Source organism: Priapulus caudatus, unplaced genomic scaffold (assembly GCF_000485595.1).
Source record: "Priapulus caudatus unplaced genomic scaffold, Priapulus_caudatus-5.0.1 Scaffold1450, whole genome shotgun sequence".
Taxonomy (NCBI): Eukaryota; Metazoa; Priapulida; class Priapulimorpha; order Priapulimorphida; family Priapulidae; genus Priapulus; species Priapulus caudatus.
The window spans coordinates 1-6,871 of NW_014578511.1; positions in this window are offsets into that span (position 1 = coordinate 1).

Here is a 6,871-nt window from a genome sequence, read left to right on the forward strand (position 1 = left end):
CGCGTAAAGAAATATAAAACTACTCCATTAGCTCCACCGCAGCCGCGGCCGCGCCGCCGCCTACAGGTGACAACAAGACACATACAATCTGTGCTTAGAATCAACTAAAGAGACTTTGCTACCGTTTTGCGATGCAATGGAGATTTATGCGATTAGAGAAGAGTGAAAAATCGCAATCTTTTAGCAGATAATATATGTATGATGGATAAGTATAGGACTTATTCTACAAAAAGCTGTATAGATTCACCTTCCTTTGTTCGGTTAAAAATTGCAGACGTTGCCCTTTTTACGTTAAGAGAGGATTTAAGCTGATCTATCATAGCATATCCACTTTAAGCGATCAACGAGTGTGTTTCTCATTAATGCATCGTCAAATGGTGGCAGAGGGATCGCTGTATCTGATTGTCTTATTAAGCAATTTTTTATGTTTTGTTGTCGTTGTGGATCTATTTTGATTGCTTGTTATTATATTTGGTCAATTTTCTTATATGTGGACGCAGATCATCGTATTCTTGGTACGGCGAGTCGGTCGGATGACCGTTGTCATATCGTATAGTGGCAATCGGGAGCCGATCTTCGGGAGTTGCGTTGATCATTAGCCATGGGTATCGATCATCGGATTGCTTACCGTCAGTCCGATGGTGCTTATTCAGGCAGATCGAAAGCGATTCATTAGGGTTAGCGTCTGGGCAGCGCGATTGATGCGCTGCTTATTGTTCAGCAAGGGTCGAGTGAAAAACGCTTGAATCAGTCCTATGAGAGATGCGAGACGATTGCTTATTCATCATGGCGGGGGGACGAAATCCAGGTGCTGCTCAGGACGATCGCTGATCATTCTAAGCAATCAAATGATCGCTTTAAGGCAAGTCGCTGAGCTTGACGTTGCGGAGAGGATGCTGGTGACTTTCGCGCTAACGACTACACTAGAAACAGACTCGGGCTTATATACGTGTTAAGAAATGATAAAACATCTATGGGTGTAAGTAACCTTTTTGCTTCCACAGTATTTTGGTCGTCTGACTGATATCAATCAAGTCCCAAGACTAGAGGACTAGTGTGGTAGGGCTAGCTAATTGAATTTGTAATGAATAATTAATATAACTGTATGTATTTAATGATGATTAGGCGTAGAGATTAATGTGATCGTGGAATTGATTCTCCAGGACGGGTCAGATTGGATTGTTGGTGGAATCTGTAGCAAGCGCGGGCACTGGGATCTGTGTTTGACGCAGTGGCGCGCGTAGTCTTCGAGACTATTAAGGTACGGCTACCCTGGGTACCCGTGAGGCGTGGATAGTTTTTTTGCCATGGTCAAGTCAGAGACTGGGCTTTGTAGGTGAGCGCCGCTGCCGTGAAAGGTTAGGTTGAGCGATTTGTTCGTTTGCATTTTTGTTCTTTATGATATATATTAGTAACGATCGCTGTTATTGCAGAAGTTCATATGCTTGTATACTAGAGAATAGTGATGTACATGATATACCTACGAGAGCTGCTACAGGGCCGGCTAGGCTAGTGTCTACCTATACGCTTATTAGCTTTCCCCCACCGCACCTACATCCGCTTCCAGTTTGTCTTTCTCCGCCTCCTCTAGCTATGATCCCAGTTCGGCACGCCATGCGTTCGTCCACTTCCCCCCTCCTGCTCCACATGTCCCCTGTTGTTGTCGGACCGTTGCCCATATATTTCGCTCACTGTCTCCTCTCCGCCTCCTCCCCTCCTCCTCGCGCGCCTTCACACTGAGCTGAGTGCTGCCATTAATTTGGCCGCCGCCAATGCGGGGTGAGGGTTGGGTCCGGTGGTTCGCCGCTTGGTGCACGGCTACGGTACCCCTTTTGTACACGCGGCTGCAAGTATATATAGCCGCATTCCCACAAATCTTGAGGTAACGGCCTGTTTTTGATAAAGAATTAAAACACTATAGATATAGTATTCTAGTGAAGGTTCTATACTTTTATTTCACGGCAGATGTTGTTAGTGGCAAGTTTAATGCATGGCTAACGTTTATTGATGGGAATTGGCACGTTTATTTTACATACCTCCCAAACAGGTACCTAAACTTTTCAGAGTACTGGTTTTCTATAGGTGGACATAGTATGTGCAGCAAGGACGTTTGTGTTTGCCTAATCCATTATAAATAAACCGTTAATTTACTGGTGGTTAGTGGTAACGTTCATGATAACGGTGTGTAATGGTTACCGACAAGTTGTATAAGATATACGTTTAATTTTCAGTCACCCACTCGGAGACCTTAATGATACAACGTTCAAGTAATATAGTTTGTCATTAATTAGGTTGTGCGAGCAACGGTTTGTGTTCCTGAACTGATATATAACTCTTATTTTATAGACGTTTGAGAGCGCGCGCGTTTCCTTAGGAATGGTTTAGATTCCAACCAAACAAAGATAAAAGCGCAGAATCATAACGTTTTAGGTAAAGACGTGTTATGTGATTTAGCTGGGTATAGTACCCAACTGGAAGTGCATTTCGGTTACGACTCTGACGTCGTGGCTAGGGTATAGTGCTTTCGCAAAGCGACCTGTATCGCAGAGACTTATATTAAACTATAGATGACCGATTGATTCTGGCTGCTCAATCACTGCATCTTAAACAATGACGCATCCGCCAGGTTATTCAGCGCAATTGGGGACAATCGTGTCTTGATCAGTCTCAATTACTTTTGATCAGTTGCGAATCGTTGATCAGTCCGATTGCTTTGTCCGATTGGCTTCAGGATCATGTCTCGATTGCTGATTGTCGATTGGCTTAGGATCAGTTCTCGATTCGCTATGTCGATGCTTTAGGATCAGTCTCGATTGGCTTGTCGATTGCTTAAGTGATCATGCAGTCTCGATTGCTTGTCGATTGTCTTAGGACAGTTTGATCTGCTTTGTCGGATTGGCTTATTAGAGGCTCATATCGACAAGCATCGCTGCTGTCGGATCGCTTTGTTGGATTGCTTAAATTTTTGTAAGGGTGTGCAGCGGCGAGCATCGTCACCTTTGAACGGGTTGACAGACGCTGCGTCTGTCGAAAAGATAAGTACCACGTTTGACATTATTTCAGCGCATGCACTCGGATGAAGGACACGCCATTGACAGACATGGGCACGACGACACACACACACACACAATCACACATGGGGGGCCACACACACACACACACACCAACACACCAGTGTTGTAAGGTCTCGAGACGCGGTTTGGCCTCGAGACGCGGTCTCGAGAAACCGTTTATCTGGTCTCGGTCCTCGGTCTCGGCCTCGGAGCTGCAATGACTCGGAACTCGGACGTCGACCCTTCCGGCGACTCGAGACTCTGGGTCGAGACGGCGGCTCGGGCCACTATACATACATTAGTTAGTCATAGATGGCTGTTGTGTCGCGCTGTTCACCATCGCGGCGTGGCGCGAGTTCAGCGCGCCTCATGGTCGTATTCAACCACTGGGGCAATAATACATGTACACAGGCGGTCGCGGTTAATAAACTCGCTCTACTGCGGTGGCAGGCAAATGCTGGTCCCAGAAAGTGTGCGACCTGGCTGCTGATGGTCTGTTGCCCCCTTTTTTATCAACTGGCACCTCGGGACCGGTGGTGGGCACTCGGAACTCGGGTGGCGGGCGGACTTGCGGATCGGACTTCGGGGGGTGCGGACTCGGAGTACAACATCTGACAGCACTGTCACACGCACACTAACACACTATGTGCACTCACACACACACACACACACACACATATTCACACACACAGCATTTACAACACGCGCAGCAAGCACCACCACAGCATACACACACACCACTCACATACCTCACTCACTGCACACACACACACACACACATCACAACACACACCACAACACACACATCACATTGTACCCATACACTCAACACACAATACACACACAGGGCCACAGGAAGCGCCACACACACATCTCTCACACACACGACCACAACATACACCACAATCACATACACTCAACACATCACTTACACACACATAACAACATACCAGGACACCCAGCACGACACACATGAGGCGTCACACCACAGCACACGAACACACTCTCTCACACACATACACACACACACACACACGTACTACACAACACACACACCCACACACACACACCACACGAACATATACACAGCACACATATAACCACAACACAACACACACCCACACACGCACGCACGCAACGCGACATTATAATTTGGGATTACCGAGTGAGGCAGTGCTGAAGCCGAGTGGTACCTTATAGGCAATTTTGTTCGCTTAATTATATAAGGTTTATCTTGAACGAAAATAAATCGCAACGAATAACGCAATAATAATAAAACGAATAACGGAGATAATAATAAACGAATAACGAGATAATAATAAACTAATACCCGAGTGCCCAACGCTAATAACGGCGCGGAGCATGCCTTGCACGTACTATGACACATATAGTCTGTACTGCTCCCAGTTAGTAATTCAAGCCCACTGGGCAGACAACTTAGGTCGCAGCGTTGCCTCTCACACATGATTAAGCATACTCTGAACGCTGACATACCGTACGGAACGTGATCATTCATCATACATTAAAAATCCGTAATATTGAATTTCTAAAGTAATGGGAACTTGATAAAGTACACTTTAGAGGAATCTTAAAATGATGAGTGGACGTATAATGCTAGCTCCTGCTCATTTGTGAACAACCATGTTTAATACGTGAACGATTTGGCTAACGGTCAACGACGTTGCATAAATATAGATCGAGAACGTTTCACATACCCCGGACTTATTATGTCTTTATCATGTGCTGAGTATTTCTCCCGAGCGGAGCAGTCCACGGTATATGTCTCAGTGTGTTCAAACTATTTCAACACTACGCACACATTTCCGGTGTCTGCATCCCACCTACCGCATCCCAAATAAACTTGATATTTATTCTCACTAGCACTGTCCGGTGGTAGTCATCTGAGCGTGAACAACTAGACGTCAGGGGATAAGTGCAGTTTGGGCAGCGCACGGATGCTATTCTTAACACAGCGGTGACATGATTCCGCAATACATTGCTATGCATACACGGTTAATTGACCAAACCCGTTAACGAGGAAACGCAATTTACTCACGAGTAGCTTGCAAAGGAAGAAGTGAGAGGTGGAGATGTGGAGAAGCGACAGAAGACGCAGAAACAACGCGAAAGAATGAGTAGAGGGAGAGGAAGAGAAGAAGTCATATGTGTTGAAGAGGGAGTGAGGTAGAGCAGATGGAAGGAATCTTGTTCATAATTACAAATAAGGAGCGCGTACCGTTTTCTCTCTGTACCCCATATGCTCTGTGTTCGCGCGCGACACATCCCTTACAAAGCAAATATGTTTGTTGAAATTACACGTGGTAGGTATGGAGAACAAATAACCACGCTTTGCCGTCGACCGACGCCTGTGTAGCACATGAAATGTAGCATATATAATGTCATACGAAATATATCGTTTCTTTTGTTGACGTTATATGTTTTGTAGCGATCACATACTCATGGGGGAGTTAGTGTGAAATGTGTCCATGCCATTGCCATGCCTTTATAGTCACAAGGTTCCAGATCCCGATTCTCCGCAACGATCGATGAGTGAAATTGTTTACATTGTCATTGTTCGGCACCTGTGTCGTGCATAAAAAATTGTGTATGATGTTCACAGAAATGTTCATATTGTTATGAAAATTATCGATGTATATAATACAAATAGCTTATATTTACGAGAAATTTAATATGAAAAATGTCGAGCACAATGCCTTACATAATAATAATAAACGTACAGACTTCCTAAAGTTCATATTGATTCTGATAGGGTGAAATTTGTGTACGTGTATATACCTAGTATCTGTTAAAAGAATAATTATTTCGATATGATTTCGATTGTATTCGATATCGTTTCGATTTTAGCCGATATTATTTCTATTTTAACGTTTAAATTATAGAGCCCTAAAGAACTACCAAAGAACGTCAAGCAAGATTTCATATAAAGAAGGTCACAATATCACTGAATAAATAAACAAAATAGAAGAGCGGCACGCCGAAGTAGAATACCACCAAAGGTCATTAGGACAGACACAGCAACATCGGCTGAATTACTACATAACGAGAGTCTCATATTACATGTGGCAAGAAAACGTAACTCTGGAAGATTGAAGATGACTTATCATCAAACTGTCTTCTGTAACCGGAGAGTACCACAACTGCCGAGGGGTAATCCCGGGGGGTAATGTTGCTGTATGCACCCTTAACGCATGCCACCAATCTCTCCAAAACATACCTTGGTAGATAAATAACCGAGCCATCAGTCAACATGCACCGGTGTTTACTTACTTGGGGGCAATCTCCGCCTGATCTCATACCTCGGCGGTCGAGGAAAGGTATAATATATTGACACTGAACTGGAATTAGCTTTGATCGAACCCAAGCTTGAACTAGCATAATATAATCGTTGAAACCAATGAAATGGCTTGTGTGGGGTAACCTACTTGCTAATAATCACAATTCCAAATGTCACGGACGTCATTAGAGTCGATGCAAATATTTTTTTTAAATACAGCTGTCTAGATTTTTGCGGGGTTTACTTGACACAGTCATACACACAATAATACAGTTGATGCACGCAGTTGTTCAGTTGACAATGCAGTGATACACACACCATTACTATTATCAGGATTGAATAACAATAGGCGCGTTCACATTGGCGCGAATAAGCGGGATGCAAATCCCGGGTTTTGAATCGCGATCGAAATACCGAGATTATTACAAGTGTGAACGCAATAATACCCACTAATAATCGCGATCAGCATCGCGCTCCAAATCGCACTTTTGACTGCGATTATTTGGAATAAACGCGATTATTT